This window comes from Pongo abelii, chromosome 4 (genome assembly GCF_028885655.2).
Source record: "Pongo abelii isolate AG06213 chromosome 4, NHGRI_mPonAbe1-v2.0_pri, whole genome shotgun sequence".
Lineage (NCBI taxonomy): Eukaryota > Metazoa > Chordata > Mammalia > Primates > Hominidae > Pongo > Pongo abelii.
In genome coordinates, this window is record NC_071989.2 from 29,186,723 (window position 1) to 29,208,693 (window position 21,971).

Genomic DNA, 21,971 nt, shown 5'->3' on the forward strand with positions numbered 1-21,971 from the left:
ACAGAGCCCTCAGAAATAACGCCGCATATCTACAACTATCTGATCTTTGACAAACCTGAGAAAAACAAGCAATGGGGAAAGGATTCCCTATTTAATAAATGGTGCTGGGAAAACTGGCTAGCCATATGGAGAAAGCTGAAACTGGATCCCTTCCTTACACCTTATACAAAAATCAATTCACGATGGATTAAGGACTTAAATGTTAGACCTAAAACCATAAAAACCCTAGACGAAAACCTGGGCATTACCATTCACGACATAGGCATGGGCAAGGACTTCATGTTTAAAACACCAAAAGCAATGGCAACAAAAGCCAAAATTGACAAATGGGATCTAATTAAACTAAAGAGCTTCTGCACAGCAAAAGAAACTACCATCAAAGTGAACAGGCAACCTACAAAATGGGAGAAAATTTTCGCAACCTACTCATCTGACAAAGGGCTAATATCCAGAATCTACAATGAACTCCAACAAATTTACAAGAAAAAAACAAACAACCCCATCGAAAAGTGGGCGAAGGACATGAACAGACACTTCTCAAAAGAAGACATTTATGCAGCCAAAAAACACATGAAAAAATGCTCACCATCACTGGCCATCAGAGAAATGCAAATCAAAACCACAATGAGATACCATCTCACACCAGTTAGAATGGCCATCATTAAAAAGTCAGGAAACAACAGGTGCTGGAGAGGATGTGGAGAAATAGGAACACTTTTACACTGTTGGTGGGACTGTAAACTAGTTCCACCCTTGTGGAAGTCAGTGTGGTGATTCCTCAGGGATCTAGAACTAGAAATTCCATTTGACCCAGCCATCCCATTACTAGGTATATACCCAAAGGATTATAAATCATGCTGCTATAAAGACACATGCACACGTATGTTTATTGCGGCATTATTCACAATAGCAAAGACTTGGAACCAACCCAAATGCCCAACAATGATAGACTGGATTAAGAAAATGTGGCACATATACACCATGGAATACTATGCAGCCATAAAAAATGATGAGTTCATGTCCTTTGTAGGGACATGATGAAATTGGAAATCATCATTCTCAGTAAACTATCGCAAGAACAAAAAACCAAACACTGCATATTCTCACTCATAGGTGGGAATTGAACAATAAGAACACATGGACACAGGAAGGGGATCATCACACTCTGGGGACTGTTGTGGGGTTGGGGGAGTGGGGAGGGATAGCATTGGGAGATATACCTAATGCTAGATGACGAGTTAGTGGGTGCAGTGCACCAGTATGCCACATGTATACATATGTAACTAACCTGCACATTGCGCACATGTACCCTAAAACCTAAAGTATAATAATAAAAAAAAAAATACTTTGGAAAAATCTTCAATTTTGTTTCACTATTAAAGTATCAATAGTATTTTCCTTGAAGAAAATATAGCAGAAAAAAATATATGAAAACAGGTATTCATAAAATGAAATCTAAATTTTACTTTTAAACTTTAAATAAATTATTAATTGTTTTTCTCTTTATCCAGATGGTTTTTCAGTTTTTTAAATTAGTTTTCATGTTCAGATATATCTCCTCTATCTTGCTGGAGTAGAAGGAATAGTAGAGTAGGATATAGAAGATCTGAGCTAATATCCTAATATTTCACTAATTAGCTGATTAATTTGTGACATGTTAATTTTTGTTTTGTAGACCTTAGAAATTGAGAAAGATGATATTTGAGTGCTTTTTCAGCTCTGATTCTTGGGCCTATCTAGGACAATTTCTGTGGCTTTCTCTTTTTCAGTTCCTGACCACACACATGTTGATGCTATTTGGCAATTTTATCTCATTTATAATCAAATATTTTCTATTAATTCATTAATATATACTTATAAATTTTAGTGGCACATATTGTACTTGATACTGTGTATAACGCAGACTAAAGTATCTAAGTTAAAGCCGTTTATGAAGAAACAGTCCCAATTTAAATTGAGAAAGGTATGGTTCTTGGGACTTGCTCTCTTTCTTCTTTCTTTATCTTCATTCTTACCAATATTTATCTCACCCATTCTTTACCCTGATATCTTTACCCTAATGATTCCTAAATTTATATAACCATATTTTCCATTTCAAATTCAAAGATCTCCACTTGAAAATACATTGTAAAATCAGCAGGACCCAAACTGAATTTCTAATTTCTAATCAGATCTACTTCAACTTGCAGTCTTCCTGCCTTTGGCCTCCTTACTCTCCCAGCCTCTTTCGCAAAAAGCTTGTTATTGACCCTCTCGTTTTCTTCTTATGCCCATATTAGACATTTCAACAAATCTCATTGACTATAGTTTCAAAACGTGCCATAAACAACCACATAACCTAACTTTCTTCACCACCACCTAGTCAAGCTAGTTGATCTCTTTGCTGAATTGCTATGATGTCCTCATAACTGACCTCCTTTCTTGCACTCCAACTCACTAGAGTCTATTCTCAATACCACACAGATAGTGGTCCTTCTAAAACCCAAATCGTATCATGTCTCTCTCTGCTCAAAACTATTCAGTGGTCTCCATCTCATTCAGATTAAGAATTCTACTACTTAGTAAACAAAAAAGCCCTATCATGATTTTCACTTTCTGTGTCTTGTTTATGAAATGCTTTCTCATTTCACATTGATTTTAGTTATTCCCATTATGCTCTTAATATAGCTTGAGTTTGTTTTTCTATCATGCTGTATATTACAGAACTGGTTTAATTTTCTCTCAGAGAATTAGCCAAATTTCCCAACACAATTTATTAAATACCATATCTTGTCTCACTGAGTAATCAAAAAAGCTCTTTGTATACCAGGTTTCCATATATATATATATATATATATATATATATATATATATATATATATGGAACCCGTGTGTGTGTGTGTGTGTGTATGTGTGTGTATGGGTCTTTAACTCTGTTCTATTTCATTTTTTGTTTGTCTTTCATTGCCATTATTACAAGTTTAAAATTACTTAAGTGGTGAAATGTGTAATATCTATTAGGAACACCTTCTTTTTATTATACTGATTTGCCAAATTTTTCTATAAACTTTTCTATACATTTTAGAATATGTTTATTCAGTTTCTTAAAATGTTGCTTAAATTTTGATGGAAATACTAGTGAATTTAGAGATCAGGTTAGTAGAAATTTCAATATTTTAAATACTATATTTTTATCCAAGGATTTAGGGAAATTTATCTAAAATGTTATATTCTTCTATATGCAGTTTGAATGTAATGATTAATAATGTCTTTATGAAAAAATGCTGTAAAATTTTTCTATTCTCCTGTTTTCCATAAAAGCATTTATAAGTTAGGGATTTTCTGTTATTAGAAATTTGGTATATGTTACCTACAAATCTGAACTTTTTAGAAAAATTTCTTTTTTTTTTTTCTTTACAGGATTTATTATCTTGGCATCTGCTTTGAAAAGGACCCAACCAAAACAATACTATATCAGCATAAAATCTAAGGTAGGTTTCTTTTATATTACAGCCTCAACAAATTTGTGTAAGATTGGAATTTTGTCTTTCTTGAGTATTTGGTAGATATTTTAAAGCAATATTTGATCTCTGTAAAGTGCTTCAGATTCTTATATGATAAAGAATTATTCAAATTATCAATTTCTTTTTAAACTGCTTTTGTATAGATGTTTAAGAATATATCTAGAAACATAACCATTTTATATGAATTTATTTGATCATTAAGTATTCATATTTTTCTTGTATTATTTTTAAATCACTGAACCACTCATAATTTTATTTATTTTTAGTTCCAATATTTGAGTTTTTAAAACTTAACAAAGAATTTCTTAATATTACTTTAATATCCTGATATGTATTCAAAAGATGCTTCTATTTCTTTATTATATTAACTATATTTTTGGTGGATGTTGTTTTGATGTTGCTTTTCTTATTTCATAAAGTTCATTCATGGCCAGGCTTGTTGGCTCATGCCTGTAATCCCAGCATTTTGGGAAGTTGAGGCAGCAGAATCTCTCGAGCTCAGAAATTTGAGACCAGCCTGGGCAACATAGGGAGAGTTTGTCTCTAGAAAAAAAATAGAAGAAATTAGCTTGGCATAGTGGCATGTGCCTGTAGTCCCATGTACTTGGGAGGCTGATGTGGGAGGACAGCTTGAGCCAGAGAAGTTGAGGCTGCAGTGAGCTGTGATCACGTCACTGCACTCAACCCTGGGCAACACAGTAAGACACTGGTCGGTGCTAGTACAAATAAAGCTGCTATGAAAATGAAATTATAAGTATTTCCATGGCTATATATTTTAATTTATCTTGGGTAAACACCTAGAAATAGAATGGTTTGGTCATATAGTGGGCATATGTTCAACATTGTAACAAACTGTCAAACAGTTTTCCAAAGTGGTTGTATCATTTGTGTTTTCATCAACAATTAATTAGAGTCATAATTTTCTCTATATCCTTGCCAACACTTGGTGTGATAATTCTTTAATTTTAGACCTTTTGATAGATTTGGAGTAGTATCTCATGCAATTTTAACTTGAATTCCCCTAGTGTCTAATGATTTTTAGAATCTTTTAATAGTATTTTCATGTTTAATCTTGTTCACTATCTTATTTTGTAATGTATCTGTTTACATATTTGTTTTTGTTTCTTTAACTGAAGTTTCAAAATTATTTTTATATTCTAGATAAAAATATTTGCTTTCTATACCATTAAACTATTTTCTTCCATTGTATGACATGTATTTTCATTCTCTGAACATGCCTTTTAAAGAGCAGAAGTTATTTTGTAATTGTTTATTGAGGTGTGTTGGTGTCATACATTAAAAAAAACCTTTGCTTCATATAACTACAAAGATTTTACTTTCATATGTTTTGAGACAATTGTAAATTTTATAAGAAATATTTAAGTCTATGATATATTTTCATTTAAATTGTGTATTGTTATATGATAGTGCCTGAATATTTCTTTTTATATTAGGATAAATTTTTGGGTCAGAGTACCAGTTAATACAAATATGTCTACTGAGGTTTCCACTGCTACTGTAGAGAAATACAATGTGTTTATTTGTATACATTGACCTTGAACTCTGCAGTCTTTCTAAACTTACTCATTAGTTCTTTTGTAGATTCTATTAAACTTTTTACATAGGTGGTAAAAAGTTTTACTTCTTCCTTTCCAATCCTTATGTTATTTATTTGTTTTTCTTATCATATTGCAGTGGATAGAATAGCTAGTATAATATTAAACACAAGTGGTGAAAGCAAACTTCTGTGTGTTTTTCTGGATTGGGAAAAAACTTTTGGTGTTTCCTTATCAAATAGCTTTTTAAAAGCTAAAAAAGCTTTGGAGAGAATCCTAATCACGGAGAAAAAGTTTCCTTCTATTTTCAATTTGTAAGAGATTTATGAAAATGGATAATGGGTTTGACATCCTAAAATTAGAAAAGTTTTTATATCTATGTGATTTGGATTTTTTTAAATACTATAATTGTCTTCTGGCATTATAGAATGAGTTGAGAAGTAGGCATTCCTCCACCTTAGAATTCTATTCTAATTACACAATATTAGCTTTCTTGTCAGTTTATGGTACTGTAATCTGAGAAGCTGCTTTTTTCTCTAATAATTTATGTATATTAGCAATAATCTTGGACTTTTTTTTTTTACATTGCAAGGCCTCATTTTTTGTAGCTTCGATCTTGATGTAAACTCTGAGAATTATAAAACAATAGTTTGGAGTAGTGAGAAATGTTAACCCACTCTTATTTCCCAGATGGAAAGCATGTCATTCCACTTAGAATAACGGGGAGCTGTTATTTCCTTAAGCATAATATAGCAGGAAAATTGTGTGATGAGATATATGATTTTACTTATTTCCCTTGGTTTTCCTAATCTTAATACCTGCCAATCATGCATTTTATGACTTTGCCTTTGATTTACAAAATTTAGTTAAGGAAATGAAAATAAAATTTGAGATTTTCCCAAGACGCTTGATTTTCTCTCAATGTTCTCAGATATTTTTCTAAAGGTATAAAACACTTCCTATAAAAAAACCCTCACACAGGTTTTCTTTGAATAAGCTCTTTTGTATCAGCATATGAAACTCTTGGGAAGTAGACAATTCACAGACACGTTCAATATTTCTGAAAAGGTTCCTAGAGTTCATCCTTGCCAAGTACATTTCTTGAGTTCTGATAGAAAAAGCAGTAGTACACATATTCACCATGGAATACTATGCAGCCGTAAAAATGAACAAGATCATGTCCTTTGCAGGAATATAGATGGACATGTATGCCGTTATCATTAGAAAGCTAATGCAGGAACAGAAATCCAGATAAGACGTGTTCTACCTTGTAAGTGGGAGTTAAATAATGAGAACACATGGACACAGAGGGGACCAACACACTCTGGGGCCTATCAGAGGGTTGAGAGTAGGAGGAGGGAGAGGATCAAGAAAAATAACTAATGGGTACTAGGCTTAATACCCAAGTGTTGAAACAATCTGTACAATAAGCCCTCATGACACAACTTTACCTGTGTAACACACCTGAACGTATACCCTTGAACTTAAAATATGTTGAAAAAGAAAAAGAAAATGTAATGGTACATTCAGTTGCTTCAACAACAGATAACAAAGACTGCTACCTGGAAACAATCTTCATTGCTTCCATTCCAAAAATAGCTTGGCCAATTCTACATGCTAGATTCACTTACTTGTGATAACTATTTTTCTACCATTCTTTTGTCTCTTAATTTGCAATATGTGCACACACACACACACACACACACACACACACACACACACACAATGAGCCTGCACATGCATATGCATCTTCCAGGTCTTGTCACATGCTCTCTTATGCCATATCCATGTATAAAAACAAAGATCTCTGACTTTTGGAATACATATTTACCTTATGTTCTTGCAAGCATATTCAGAAGTATAATTCAGAAGTAATTTTATTGCATATAAAAGAAACAAAGCTCAAGATTAGAGGGGAGAGTCATGGGGAGAGAGAGAGAAGAGAAAGAGAGAGAATATGTAGGGAAAGGGGGAACTAAAGCCATTCTTCAGTGTCACTAAGGTACTTCCTTTCTTCTGGTCTCTCTTCCTCTTTCTCCTCTGTAGAACTTTGATCATAATTTCATGTCTGTTACCTTGTCACTGTCTTGTAGGCATAGATATAGTCAGTTTATATCATCCCAGTGTAATAAATAATACTAAATACATGAGATTGAGAGATTGCTCTTTGCTACCACTTTATTATATAGCCCCAGGTTAGTATGCTAATTATGTAAGTTTGAATCATCTGGCCATCTGTGTGCCAGTACCCTCAGCTGGGTAAACTTAGAACCATAATTAGGTGTTTTGCCAAATCTCCTTTTGGTCTTACAATATTCATTCTCCATAACTTCCAATCAAATAGAAGAAAGTATTCTAAAATATTATTTTAAAAATTATTAAATAATTTATTTCTAAAACCAAAAATAAATATTAGCTAGATGTGGCCAGTGATGTTTCTATTAAGACATAAGTCATTCATTAAGATATAAGCTATAGTTTTATGTAGCAGTTTCCAGGAACTTTAAAAAAACAATCATCAGGTGTATACTCTAGCGTCTCTCCTTTTTCTCTTACATACATCCAGATTGCTTTCTGTAATGAAGATTTTATCATCTTAGACTAGGCAGATGAAGAAAACTTCTTAAAGATGAAAGAAGTGAGCCACGGCCCATGAGAACTTTGAAAAACTTAAACTTGAGTTCATTTCTGAAGCTTGCATGAAAGATAAATAAGCTTATGTCTTGAAAGCTACTGTTACTTTGACTCTCATTCTCTTGCTGTTGAATATAATTTCATTGATAGTTACCTAGTTTTTAAGACACAAAATCTTCCTTTTTCTTTATCTTTCTCCAATCTGCAAACCAACTTTGCCAATTCTACCTTAAATACGTATCATTTTTTAAAAATCCTTTCTAGGCCGGGCGCGGTGGCTCATGCTTGTAATCCCAGAACTGTGGGAGGCCAAGGCAGGTGGATCACGAGGTCAGGAGATCGAGACCATCCTGGCTAACACGGTGAAACCCCGTCTCTACTAAAAATACAAAAAAATCAGCCGGGCGTGGTGGTGGGCGCCTGTAGTCCCAGCTACTTGGGACGTTGAGGCAGGAGAATGGCGTGAACCCAGGAGGCGGAGCTTGCAGTGAGCCGAGATTGCACCACTGCACTCCAGCCTGGGCGACAGAGTGAGACTCCTTCTCAAAAAAAAAAAAAAAAAATCCTTTCTATATTTGTCACTACTATGTCATAAGCCATCATAAGATTCATATGAACTGTGAAAATTATGACTAAATTTTTTTCTTCTGAATTTTGAATCATAAAGTTTATATCCCATATGACAGCCAAAGTGCATGATTACAAACAATCCAAATGATGCCATATTCTAGTAATCAATATTCACATAGTTTCTAGCTGCAAAAAGAAACCCGTGAAGACTTTACATTATTTGGCTTTGATTATATCTACAAGCATATTCACAGATATTTTGCTTATTATACAGAACCATGAATAACACTTTTCTGTTACTTAAAAACACCACATTTCTTTCTGCTGTAGAGACCTGATTGTGATTGTTCCTTCAGTGTTATCAAAGCAAAAATTGTAAAAGACAATGTTATCCAGGCAAGAAAGACTGTATTCAAGGCTACTGTAGTAGGTAGAGAAGCCAGAATTTTAGTCTGAGGTCAACGCTACTAAAACAAAGAGCTGGAAAGATTCCAAGAGCTGAAGTGAGGGATTTAGGCCATCTACGTTTGCTAAGTGGCTTGACCTTCAGGAAAATAAACTTTCTCTCGTCTTCATGACAAGACAATTTTACCACTTAGAACTGGGAGCCTGAAGTTAGGCTGAAGTTAGACTTCTATGTTGCCACATAAGCTAGGAGCTAGAGGTGTTATCTTTCTTGATGTTTACATTTCATAGGGATAGCTCACAGTTTCTTGAAAAAGACTTTTCTGGGTTGTAACACTGACAAGAACTTTTTAAAAAGATTTGCATCTCAAAGAAGAAGAGAAAGAATTTACAAGTTTTCTAAAGTAAATATTACAATAAAACATAAGGATACTAAAAGATGAGATTAGCATTTAAATCTATAGAATGGGTAAGGCAAGTGGCTCTACTTAATATGGGTAGTCCTGTAAAATCCACTGAAGGCCTGAATAGAACAAATCACCGATTCTCCCCTGTGAAAAGTAAAGATAGAATTCTTTCCCCATGACAACCTTTAGACGGGGACATTGACTTTTTTCCCGCCTGCAGACTCAGAGGGAATCATTGGCTCTTCCAGGGTCTCAGGCCCGCTGGTTAATGAACTGAAACAACGCCATCATTTCTCCTTTTCGCTCAGACCTTTGGGCTTAGACTGGAATTAAACCATCGGCACTCCTGGCTCTTCAGCTTGCCAATTGACCTGCAGATTTTGGAACTTGTCAGCCTTCATAATCCCATGAACTACTTTTTAAAAATCATAAATCTCTCCCTACAATAAAACTGGTTGGCATCCATGCCTTAAATAGACACACCCCATATCCCACAGCTTCTGTTTCTCTGCACAACTCTAATAAATACGGTAAAAATATTTATTCCATTTTCATAAGAGAAAAGAAACAATGTAAAAAGCTGTTTTTCATGACTTCTATTTTTTCTTAAAGTCTTAAATTAGTTCATGTAAACTCTGCCACTGCGTGAAAGGCCGACAATTTAATGAGGTAAAAAATTAAGCATGTCCTCCATTCTAGAAGTTTTTCAATTAATTTTCAAAGATAATAAAATATATCAACAAAATAATCTTAAAAGTTTATATCAGTAATAAACATAAAATTGAAAGTAAATGTAATTAGTATATAAAATTTAACAAATGTGTTTTAACTTGTCAAAGAAAAAGAAACAGCTTGATGATTGGTGACAAGTAGCAGGTGGTGAAGAAAGGGTGTGAAATGATCATCATTTGGAAAGTGATAGTGTCAGGTGATTAAATCAGGGATTCTTGATGATAATTTTTTTTTCTGTGAGAGACTTTGATAAATGTAACCCACTGATGTGGAAGGCTTTAGCAAATGCTTAAAAATTTTTTTAGCCTAGGCTTAAAAAGTCATTTCAGAACACATTCAAGAAGCTCACACACATCGCAGATTGATAATGGATGTTATATTATCATTCAGTGTATACACACACAAATACACACACATGCACGAACACACTTTTTTTTAGATTTTTTCCAAACCCGGTAGACAATTGAAAATTTTTCTGATATTGTCTGACTAGAATCTGTGGTTTTGAGTAAATTTGAGAATGGTTTGGCTGAAATTGTAATGATATCATAGCAATTCTTAAAGCAATTGTTTAGTTTGCTTATCAAGGAAAAAATTATTTATGCAAAAATGATAAAACTTTTCTTAAAGGTTTTCTCCGAAAAGCTTTCAAATACCATTATTTCAAAAAGTTACTGAATAAACAATTTGTATGTGTGGTAAATCTGTATGTATGTATACATTTAATTTCCTAGCACTTCTCATCAAGAAAAAAAACAGTACAGAGGATATCTAGGATAGTGTCAAATTTTATTTCAGGAAATTCTCAAGTGAGCTACTGTGTTAAGGAAGGAAATTTTTTGCCGATTGCCCTATGGCTCAACTCTGATGATATTTCCTCATGACCTTTTGTTACCTGATTGCTATTACTTACTATATGTGCTATATTCCTCTCAAATTAATCCCATATCCGTTTTTGAATCATTAGCACTTAAGTCTTGTCCTTGTTCACTTTTGTTGCCTTTGCCTTATAATTTTCTCCATAAATAGGATTTAACCCTCACATTAAGGTTCTCCATAGAAATAGATGTAATTATATCTATTTCTCTGAAAATAGATATAATAGATATATTCTAGAGAAATACATATAATTTTATATATGTATATTTTAATTATATATAAAGCATACACCATAAACATATGTATACACATATGTATACCTATGTGCATGCAAAACATATACATATATATGCAGAAAGTGAGTGAGAAAGAGATTTTAAGGAATTGGCTTACATAATTATGGGTGCTGGCAGGTCTGAAATGTGCTGGGGGGACCAGCAGGCTGAAAACTCTGGCAAGAGTTGATATTGTGGTCTTGAATACAAAGGCAGTCTGGAGGCAGAATTAGTTCATATTCAGGTCTTTTCTCATAAAACCTTTAACAGATTAGATAAGACCCACTCACATTATGGGAGGTAATTTGCTTTACCCAATATCTTATTGAAATGTTAATCATATCTGAAAAAAATGCCTTCACAGCAACATCTAAACTAGCGGTTGACCAAAAAACTGGGTACCAGGACTACCCTAGTTAGCAAATAAAATTAATTATCACTGTTCCTAAAAGCTGCAGTGTATCAGTGGAGTCCCACTGTCAGGGAGTTATGCCATAGCTAAATAGAGAGTATCTTATTGTATTATTGTATGAAGCTGCTTGTTGAACCAAGAAGATGCAGAATCCCTGCCAAACATCCATCATTCTTCTCCAAACTTAATGTGTAGTTCATATGTAACTTAAAAAAATAGTCTTCACAAATTTACCTCCTCTCTATGGAATATCTCCATAATGTTATTGTGGAAGGTGCAAAGAGAGGCTCAGTAACTGCCTGCAGAATTTGTTACAAATTTGTATTTGTTCCATTCCAGAGTTTGAATTTACACACACCCACAACTGCACCCACACATATATACATCACACAGATTATAAACCAAAAATTGACTGAGGCATGTCTCAATCATTTTAGAGGGTTATTTTGCCAAGGTTGAAGATGCATCTGGGGAAGAGGAAAAGAAAATCACAGGAGCATCTGTAATCTGTGTTTTTCCTAAAGACAATTTTGAGGACTTCAGTATTTAAAGGGGAAAGAGTAAGCAGGAGGGGAAGGAGGAAAGTAAATAAAAGCAGGAGGATAGGCAATGGAGACAAGTGGGTTACAGTCTTGTGAGGCTTTGATTAGCACTCAGGGAATCTACGTTTTACGTGTAAACAGGTGGGTAAAGGAAAACTCAATTATGCCTTCATCAAGTGCCCAGGAAATCTATATTTTTACATACAAGAAACTAAACTTGTGAAAAGATGGAGTAGAGGAAGAAGTCCATTGTGCGTTCATCTTGACGTTGGTAGAGGAAAGATTTCTAGACTTGACCTGTGAAGATAAGCTGGTAATTTACACTGTCAGGGTGAGAGTCAACAGAACTCTGTTTTAGGGTTAGTTTACAGGGGGGATTTGCATCCTGAAAGATTTGGGGCCCACAGGGAATTTCTTTGTGAGCAATTTGTGAGAGAGGCCATCTGGGAAATGTGTTGCCTTTTATCATTTTTGGAACCTGGCTTATGTTTGAGACTATGACACAAGGTTATGAAATTGCAGTTATCCGTTTGGGAACAAGAGGAAGACCGTTTTTCGCATGATTCAGTTCCCAAGCTCAACTTTCCCTTTGGCATAGTGAGCTTGTGGTCCCAAGATTCTATTTTCTTTCACAATATTTTATATTGTATTATAAATGATCTTATATCAATAAATATATATCAATGTATGTTTGTATAAAATTAATAAATTATAAATAAATATATTAATTTATACATGTAAAATAGTGTCCGTGTGTTTGTGTATGTCTGTGTGAACACATGTATGCAAATATTTCTGATGTACCTAATAACGATTTTTCACTTCACTGTCTTGGAATATCTAATGAGGTAATACATGTTTCAGCATAGCTGAAGCATGTCTTCTTTCTTTCTTTAATGTCTCTTCTTTTGTGATGGCTTCATGAACCCCAGAAATGTTTAACCCATAGTAGGAAATCTTTTCTTTACACCACATGGTTGCTTTGTTTTCTGTTATTCTGAGTCATATTGCCACTGATAATCTGGATGTACTAGGGCCATGATTCCATTATGGCAAGAAAGGAATTCTTGTGTTCTGGGGCTGTACTTGTGGTCACTTGTGCAGTACAGAAACCCTTATATTCTGGTAGAAAAAAAAAAAAAAACTTTCTTACTTTTAGGGTTCCATTCAGTTATGACAGCCTCTTGTGAGAGAATGCTTAGGTTCTAAATAAATACAACTTTTGCCGTATTATTTGTTGATTACACACATATGTATACAGGAATATTCCCTAAATGCAGTCACAGTGTCAACATAGCTTGACCTAATCAATTTAAGTGTTAGCCACATTCTGAACTGAAAATATATAAATGGAAATTTATTATTTTAAACGATGCCTGAATGGGAAATTTTTAAATTCTTGGATTTTTTGAAAGAACTTTATCACTTTAAACAATGACCACTAGCCACAAGGAAAGAAGATGAAGTTTGAATAGCTTCTGTCCCTCTGCTTTCACTTTTCCATTTGTAAGAAAGGACTCTGTTTTTACTGTTACCTGATCAATGACAGAGCCTTCTGAGGACATTCCAAGACAGTACACAGTCCTGTGGTCTCCTTGGAAATCCGTATAGATAACATTTCAAGGGCAATACCACATTGGTTTTGACTGGATATTCATATAAACTTTTTAAACAGTTGAGTGATAGAGTTAACCCCTTATCTGTAAGTTTTGAATTTATATTGTTTAATCCCATGTACAAAACTATTTTTCCTCCAAAAAAGTGATGACTTGACAAAGCATCAAATTTTTTATTTTGCTCTTTTTTTTTCTGAGACAGGGTCTGACTCCATCACCCAGGCTGGAATGCAGTGGCGCAATCACAGCTCGCTGCAGTCTCCACTGCAGTCGCTTTTGGTGATTATCTAACCTTACCTTAGCTCACCTGAGTAGCTGAGACTACAGGTGTGTGCCCCCACTCCTGACTAATTTTTGTATTTTCTTTAGAGATGAGGTTTCACCGCATTGTCCCGGAGGGTCTCAAAGTTCATTTTTTAATCCAAGTTATTTGATATTCTAAAGTCTTCACTATTCTGTGAGATTTATTGTTTTTCAGGGTAAATGGAAACTACTAGGTTTTAGAATTTTTAAAACTTATAAAATACATTCATTTGTTCTAAGCATTATATTATTTTTCCCCCATATTATCATCATTCTTTATTGTACCGTGTGAAAGTTTCCACTATATCCAATCTCAAGTATTGTGTCATGTATACAAAATTTCTTCTACTATATAGTATATCTCATATACCACATATCGTATATACATACATATGTTCATTCTATTAGATAGTATATACATTTCTATCTATACTTCTTTCTATATATTTTACCTTTTGTGAAATATACTGTAAATCATATTAAATTCTTTATTTTTCTGCACTTTGACTTAGTTCCTCAAGTGTTATGACTTCCTTCAACACATCATTTTTAGTACTGATATGTCTATGTCATACTGTTTCACATATGAATTGATTGTATCCAATGTTTTCTTATCCTATTATTCAGAACAATCATTTGATATTTTGATATTTTAACTTTTTCTTTCTGTTCTTAGCATAATTTAGTATAATTTCTTTTAGCATTTCCTAGAATAATTTCTTTTAGCATTTCTTAGCATAATTTAGTATAATTTCTTTTAGAAAAAGATAAACTATAGCATGTATTCAACCACCTGTATTGCCTAAAAGAGCATTAACTTCCGTGAATTTATCCTGGGCTATGTACCAAGTTGGTGGTGATTTTGGATCTCCCTTCAGTCTAATATTGATAATAAAGCTGATAACTTCTTGGGCATTGCACAAAATAATCACTGGATTATATCAGAGTGAGTTTTAAATTAGCCAATTCAGAGTTTCCTGGGGGTAGATTGAGGTGTGTCTATAGGCAGTCTATAGGAAAAACAATTTTGGCAGTAGTGGGTAGTATTTAAAGAAAAAACATATTATCTTGTCATTTATAATACAACAAGCCGTATCTTCTATCATCAAACTTTACCTGAATAAAACAGCTTAGAAGGTTATGCCAGGACCAGGTTTTAGGAGCACATACAGTATGTGATCTTCTCAGTACCTTGAAAATTAAGAATAATTATATTTATATTAGATTAGTCAACATTTTTATGAATGGCACTTGGTACTCTTGTCAAAAATTTAATACCTTTTTGCTTTACATGAAGCATACCTTAGAGGAAGAAAAATACACACACATTTGCATGTGAGTGTTCGTGTGTATGTGTGTGTGTGTATCTTGAAGACACAGCCCTGCTAAGTTGTAATATAGTAGAATGCCTTGCTCTGTCTCTCATTCTTTATACCCTTATTGGCCAGGCTACAGCAGGACACTCAACTGCTTTTAATGACTTTCATTACTCCCTCTTATTTTCTAGGTTAATGACATATTGAAAGTGTTAATGGCATAAAATTTTCAAATAGTTCACACACCGTTCATGAAGGAGGCAGTGTATTTTACTTTATAAGCACATAATTTTTCCCAGTGGATTAACTGCATCATTTTGCTGCTTTGTAATTTCTCAGTTTAATTGTGGAAGGTTTTTAAAAAATAAAAGCTAACAAAGCACAGTCTCCCAATTGAAGATGTGGTTGTGAATGTGGCCATATTCCATGTCACCCCAATGACAGCAGGAGGTGGTTATATTCCATAATGTCCCCCCAGTGATGACAGGAGGTATTATATAAGCTGGGAAAGGGAATATGGAAAATCAGAGATGTCAATCTGCTACCACTTTGTTTTCTAAAATCCTATGATATTCCAACTCATAAGGACCCACTAATTAGAATAAACAAAGGACTAGAAAAGGTGTAAAATTCTTGGCATGAATAATGTTTTTCTATTTTGAGTTTCGTGAGTCATCTCTCCAAGTGCAACTTAAAGAAAATCATTCAATTAAATTATATTCTAAAAATTCAAAAACAAAGTTTTACTCATTTAATTGCAGAATATTTACATAAACAAGAAATGATACTATTTCTGAGTATGCCTTTTTGAATCATATATTCTGTCCCTTATTCTCTTTTATGGCACAAGAGACATTGATATATTCAGAGTATTTTAGATAATAAAAAATTTTTGAAGTGCAAGAAGTTGAAGAAGCAAACAATATTATAAATACAGTCAAATCTTAAGGAAGAATAAGAATTGTTCCTCAAGCAGGCCTCCTGGAAATTAACACAGTATCTATCAATTGAGTCATAGTTCAAGATACAGCTCAGCTGTAGGAGCCTATTATTTTGTCAGTTCTTTAGCAGGAGTTGAGTGCTACACTAGTATCTTAAATCAATTTTGTTAGAAGTTTCTTAGTTAATGCTTTCTGTGAAACTCTTAAAGAGGTGTTCTCATCTGCATGTAGATATTCAGCTTTTCCAGTACCATTTATTGAAAAGACTGTCATTTCTCTAATGTGTGATCTTGGTGCCTTTGTCAAAAGTCAGTCATCTGTAAGTGAATAGCTTTATTTCTGTGTTCTCTATTACGTTCCTTTGCTAGAGCCCTATCTTTCACACTATGTAAAAATAAACCTAAAGTGGATTAAAGACTTACAGGTAAGACCTGAATTGATAAAATGGTAAAACTACTAGAAAGACAATACAGAGAAAATGCTTTATAAAATTTGTCTAAACAAGATAAACAAGACTTTTTTTTTTTTTTTTTTTCAGAAGGAGTCTTGCTCTGTCACCCAGGCTGGAGTGCAGTGGTGCAATCTAGGCTCACTGCAACCTTCACTTCCTGGAGTCAAGCAATTTTCCTGCCTCAGCCTCCCGAGTAGCTGGGATTACAGGCATTCGTCACCACTGCCCAGCTAATTTTTGTATTTTTAGTAGAGATGGGGTTTCACCATGTTGGCCAGGCTGGTCTTGAACTCCTGAGCTCAAATGATCCACCCACCTTGGCCTCCTAAAGTGCTGGGATTACAAGTGTGAGCCACCATGCCCAGCCAAGAAATTTTTTTAATAAGACCTCAAAAGCACAGGCAAATAAAAACAAAAACAGACAAATGGGGTTACATTAAACTAAAAAGCTTCTGCACAGCAAAGTAAACAACAAAGTGAAGAAATGACCTACCACGCCCGGCCAAGAAATTTTTTTAATAAGACCTCAAAAGCACAGGCAAATAAAAACAAAAATAGACAAATGGGATTACATTAAACTAAAAAGCTCCTGCACAGCAAAGTAAACAACAAAGTGAAGAGACAACCTACAGAGTAGGAAAAATATTTGCAGCCTATTTATCTGACAAGGAGTAAACATCCAGAATTTACAGGGAACTCAAATAACTCAATAGCAAAAGAACAAATAATCTAATTTAAAATAGACAAAAGTAACATCTTAAACATTTCTCATGAGAAGATATACAAATGTCCAAGAGGTATATAAAAAAATGCTTAAAATTACTAATCATCCAGGAAATGCAAATCAAAATGAAAATGTGATCTCTCACTCTAATTTGAATGGCTACTATCAAAAACACACAAAAAAATCTAATGCTGGTGTAAATGTGGAGAAAGAGAAATGCTTACATACTTTAAGTATGTAAATTAGTACAATGATACTGAAAAATATTATAGAGGTACCTCAAAGTGTTAAAAATAGAGTTACCCTATTACTCAACAATCCCTCTATTGTGTGTATATCCAAGGAAATAAAATCAGTATGTCAATGAGATGTCTGCACTCACATGTTTATTGAAACACTATTAATGGTAACCAAGACATGGAATCAACCTAAATGTGCATCAACAGACTAATGGATAAAGAAAACGTGGTATATATACAAAATGGCATACAATTCAATTATGAAAACAATTCTGCCATATAGAAACAAGGGTCCTTTTAAGTGGAAAACACAGAGACAATGTGGCTAAGAAGCAAAATTTACAAACTATTCACTCTACAAAAAATTTAATAACCAGAATATGCAAGGCATTCAAACATCTCAACAGTAAAAAAAAGTAAATAATTTAATTAAAGATGGGCAAATAAGCTAAATAGATATCTCTCAAAAAAGGACAAATGGCCAACATGTATATCAAAACATGTTCAACATCACTAATTATTAGAGACATACAAATCAAACACAATGAGGTATTATCTCATTCATGCTAGAATAGCAATTATTAAAACTACAAAAATACATGCTGGTAAGAATGTGGAAGGAAGGGAATTATACACAGTTTGTGAGAAAGGCAAATTAGTATAGCCATTAAACAAAACAGGGTGGAGCATTCTAAAAAAATTATATGATAGTTTCTTAAAACAGAACTCCATATGATTCAGCAACCAACTATTGGGTGTATATTCAAAGGAAGGAAAATTAATATGTTGAAGAGTTATCTGCATTCCCATGTTTATTTCACCTCTATTTACAAGAGCCACAATATGGAATCAACCTAAGTGTTCATAATCTGACAAATGGCTAAAGAAAATGTGGTATAAATACACAATGGAATACTATTCAGCCATATAAAGTATGAAATCCTGTCATTTGCAGCACCACATTTGAACCTAGAGAACATTAAGTGAAATAAGCTGGATACAGAGAGACAAATAGTGCATGATTTATTCATATGTGAAATTTAAAGAAATTGATCCCATTAAAATAGAGAATAGTGGTTACCAGAGGCTGGGGAGAATAAAGGTGTGTGTTAGGAACAGATTGGTCAACAGGTATAAAGTTACAGTTAGATGAGAGAGATAAGTTCTGGTGTTCTATTGCACAGTAGGGGTATTATGGTTAATAATATCGTATTGTATATTTTTAGTTTGAAAAGAGGATTTCAAATGGTCTCACCACAGAAAAATGATGAGTGTATAAGATGATGGATATGCCAAATACTGTGATTTGATTATTACATAATGCATGCATGTATTGAAACATCACACTGTTCTCCATTACTATGTATAAACATCATGTATCAATTAAAAATAAATAAATACATACATAAATATTTTAAAGTGTTCTCAGAAGCGGGACTGAAAGAAGCAGGACAGGGAAGGAAAATGGCTAAGGAAAGATGTGATCTATACTAGAAACTAGCTTCAGGCTTGTGCTACATGTTACCATGGAGTACAGTCTACACACAAAGATGATCCAACCTTAAAGCCAGGAGTTAGACTCTTGTACTCCACTTCCCTGTCAGTTACAGCCCTTGTACCTCTGCAAAACAGTGTCATTTTCCTCTAAGGAGGCTAGAGAAGGTGATTTTCCAAAGGAGGATCCAGTGTGGGGCCAGACAGCCAACATTTACGGCAGCTGGGGAATGGGTGCAATATCCTGGGGAAATTGATCCAATTAGCTTCCAAAGTCCCTATTCCAGACAAGCTGGCTAGTTTAGGAAGTGTTTCCTTGATAGACTATATCCCTGGCCATGGCCAATCTCCTTTGGGTCAGGGGTTCACCTTTGATGTCTAGTAGATTTATGAAATTAACATGTCCCAAAGAGAATTTTAATTCCAATCCTGTAAATTTGCTTTTTTTCCCCAACTCTTTCTCATTTCAGTAAATTACATATTCTCTTGGGAGATGCACAGGCAAACACCTAGAAATCATACTTTTCACTCCTTGATCCCCATATTCAATCTATCAGCTAAATCTTGCTTAATTGTGTTCATGTTTTTGTTAGGTTTTTACTGTTTCTAATGCTCCCTTCCACCACGGTATCCAATATGTTTGAGGGTAATAATCTTGCCTATTTGTTTATCTCACTATAATCAAAGGTAAATATATTTGCCACTCAATTAACCTTTGTTTAATTAACAAATGCAGTTCCAGAAACCTCAAAGATTAATATCTATATTTTATTGTATTTTATAGTGATGATCAAAAGCCTCTATTTATATGATCAATCTTAAGTGAATAGCTGTAGAAATGAAATGTTGCTTCATATTTCCTTTACCTTCTTTATACCAGGTTTTGTATCATCACAAAAAAGAGTGCAATATTTTCTCTAATGTTTAATGCTGCGATCATTCAATTATATAGGTTCTGAAAGCATTCTTTAATTCTAACTCAGCTTTCTTCATTAATCAGGGTGTAATTTTCAACTTAAGACCTCCCACAGGACTGGAAGAGATAAGCAGAGAAGAATTCATTAATTATCATAATATTATGCTTTAAAAATAGAAAACATATTTTCATGTCTCTATGAAAAGTACATTAACAATACAATTTAATCTTTGCATCTGGTCTCTAAGCAAGAAACATGATTCACACAGGGATACTTTTTTCTTTGAAACCACTTTCCAATCCTCATCCCAGGACACTATTCTTCATCTTAATGTTGGTGTGTTTGATACATTAACACATAGAACATGGAGCTTAAATTTCCTGCTGATCTGCTATTATGTCACTTAGTCCTCTCAGGAGATACCTGTCTTGAAAATATAGGCAAGAAAGACAAATGACAACTCCACAGATAGATACATGTTTGTTGTGTTTTCAACCCAAGACATATACTAGATATACTGACACTAAGAGAAGAGCATAAAGTATACCTCCTTCCAACTAGGAGCACAAAGAAAACACAAAATTAACAAATGAAAAATATCTTTGAACATTCATGTTATAATTGCAAACTTATAAAGATCAAATTACCTTTTGAAATATTTTCTATAAAGCCATAGTGTTTAAAAAACAATAAATGAAATTAAGTTGCTTGAGCAGCAGGAAATTGAATTTAGACCGAAACTGTCAGACTGATATCATCTATCTTTCCAACAAGGACATCAATCATTGTTTGTTCTCCCCCTTCAGTACTACTTTCCACACTTTCAGCTGTCTATGCTAAAATAGCCGAATTGAGTTGCTTCTGCCTTACTTGTGTTTTATTTTTCTATTTTTAGTAAGCCTCTGGAGGGATAGAAAAAAATATAGTGTTGTTTATAATAAAAAAATCTTTGGATAGTTAAACATAAAAGTACTATAACAGAGTGCAAATTTCACTGCTCCTTAAATAAGAGATATTAAAAACAGGCATAAAGTATGCATATTTATTATGCCTATTTGGTTGTATATTTTCATTTATAGAAATCAACGTACTTTCTGCCATGGATTAATTTTCTAAAGCTAGAAGTCCTTGTAAAAGAAGGCTGGACTCTATAGTTTGTTGTCTAATGTTATAGTGTTTGTAAGTCTTTTATAATTAAATATATTTCTCTAAGGTGGTATGCATGCCTCTTTCAACAATCTAGACCTCTTGCTTACTTTTACAATCAAGGTACTTCTTGATACTAGAATTATCAAATATCATCAAACAGTTTTAAATATAATATAACACCTTGATTTTACCACACTATATACCCAAACTAATTTATATTCGGTTATATTCCTTAATTATTAACTTGATTATATATATATGACTGAACTTTCCAAAGTGGATTGTGTTTAAATTTTAATTATTCTCTTTACATATAAAATATGATGTTTTTAAAAATGCTTCTTATAAAAACTAGCTTTTGTAAAACTTTTAACTAATTATTGGCTCTAGAGAGGTATTTTTAAATTAATGCAACTGAAATGTAATGTGAATTTCAATAACATGCATGGAATTATAAAATACCATGTAATATTTAAGTTGGAAAGAAAGAGATTTGAACACCAAAATATGGTTTACTGCATTTATAAATTTAATATTTTATATTTGATTTAATAATAATAGTTTTGGATGCACCATATGTGTAAACTGATGTGAACCATAAGTATATACAATTTTGCATGTAATTGTACAGTGTTCAGTGATTCCTTTGGTTCAACTATTTACCAACTATGGACCAACTATTTTTAAAATAGCATTTTCTCTAATAAATTTCCTAGAGAATGTATTTGTATAATTTTTATTTGCTTAAAATATAAAAATGGTTTACTGAACTCAACGATGAGAAGTTGAGAAAAGATAGCATGTTCTTTCAACATTTATTGAGGGTTAACTTTAGAATATTAACTGTATTCTTCAGTTGCCGGTGTAGAAATTGTTTCTTGGTTAGTTTCTAAAAGATAAGGTAGA

The 21,971-nt window shown here is 33.4% G+C and overlaps 1 long non-coding RNA gene across 2 annotated transcripts in view; it reads right to left on the minus strand.

The window, feature by feature from the left end:
- Positions 1-12,088: 12,088 nt before the first annotated feature.
- LOC129059357 (uncharacterized) overlaps positions 12,089-21,971 on the minus strand; it is a 102,000-nt gene continuing 92,117 nt past the window's right edge. Inside the window, exons 4-7 of one of the 2 annotated variants that reach the window (XR_008525181.2) lie at positions 21,837-21,954; positions 19,866-20,032; positions 14,951-15,025; positions 12,089-12,212 (exon numbers count right to left, since the gene is read on the minus strand). This is a non-coding gene — a long non-coding RNA (uncharacterized LOC129059357). The remainder of the gene's footprint in view (positions 12,213-14,950; positions 15,026-19,865; positions 20,033-21,836; positions 21,955-21,971) is intronic. The other variant, XR_008525182.1, reaches the window with a different exon arrangement.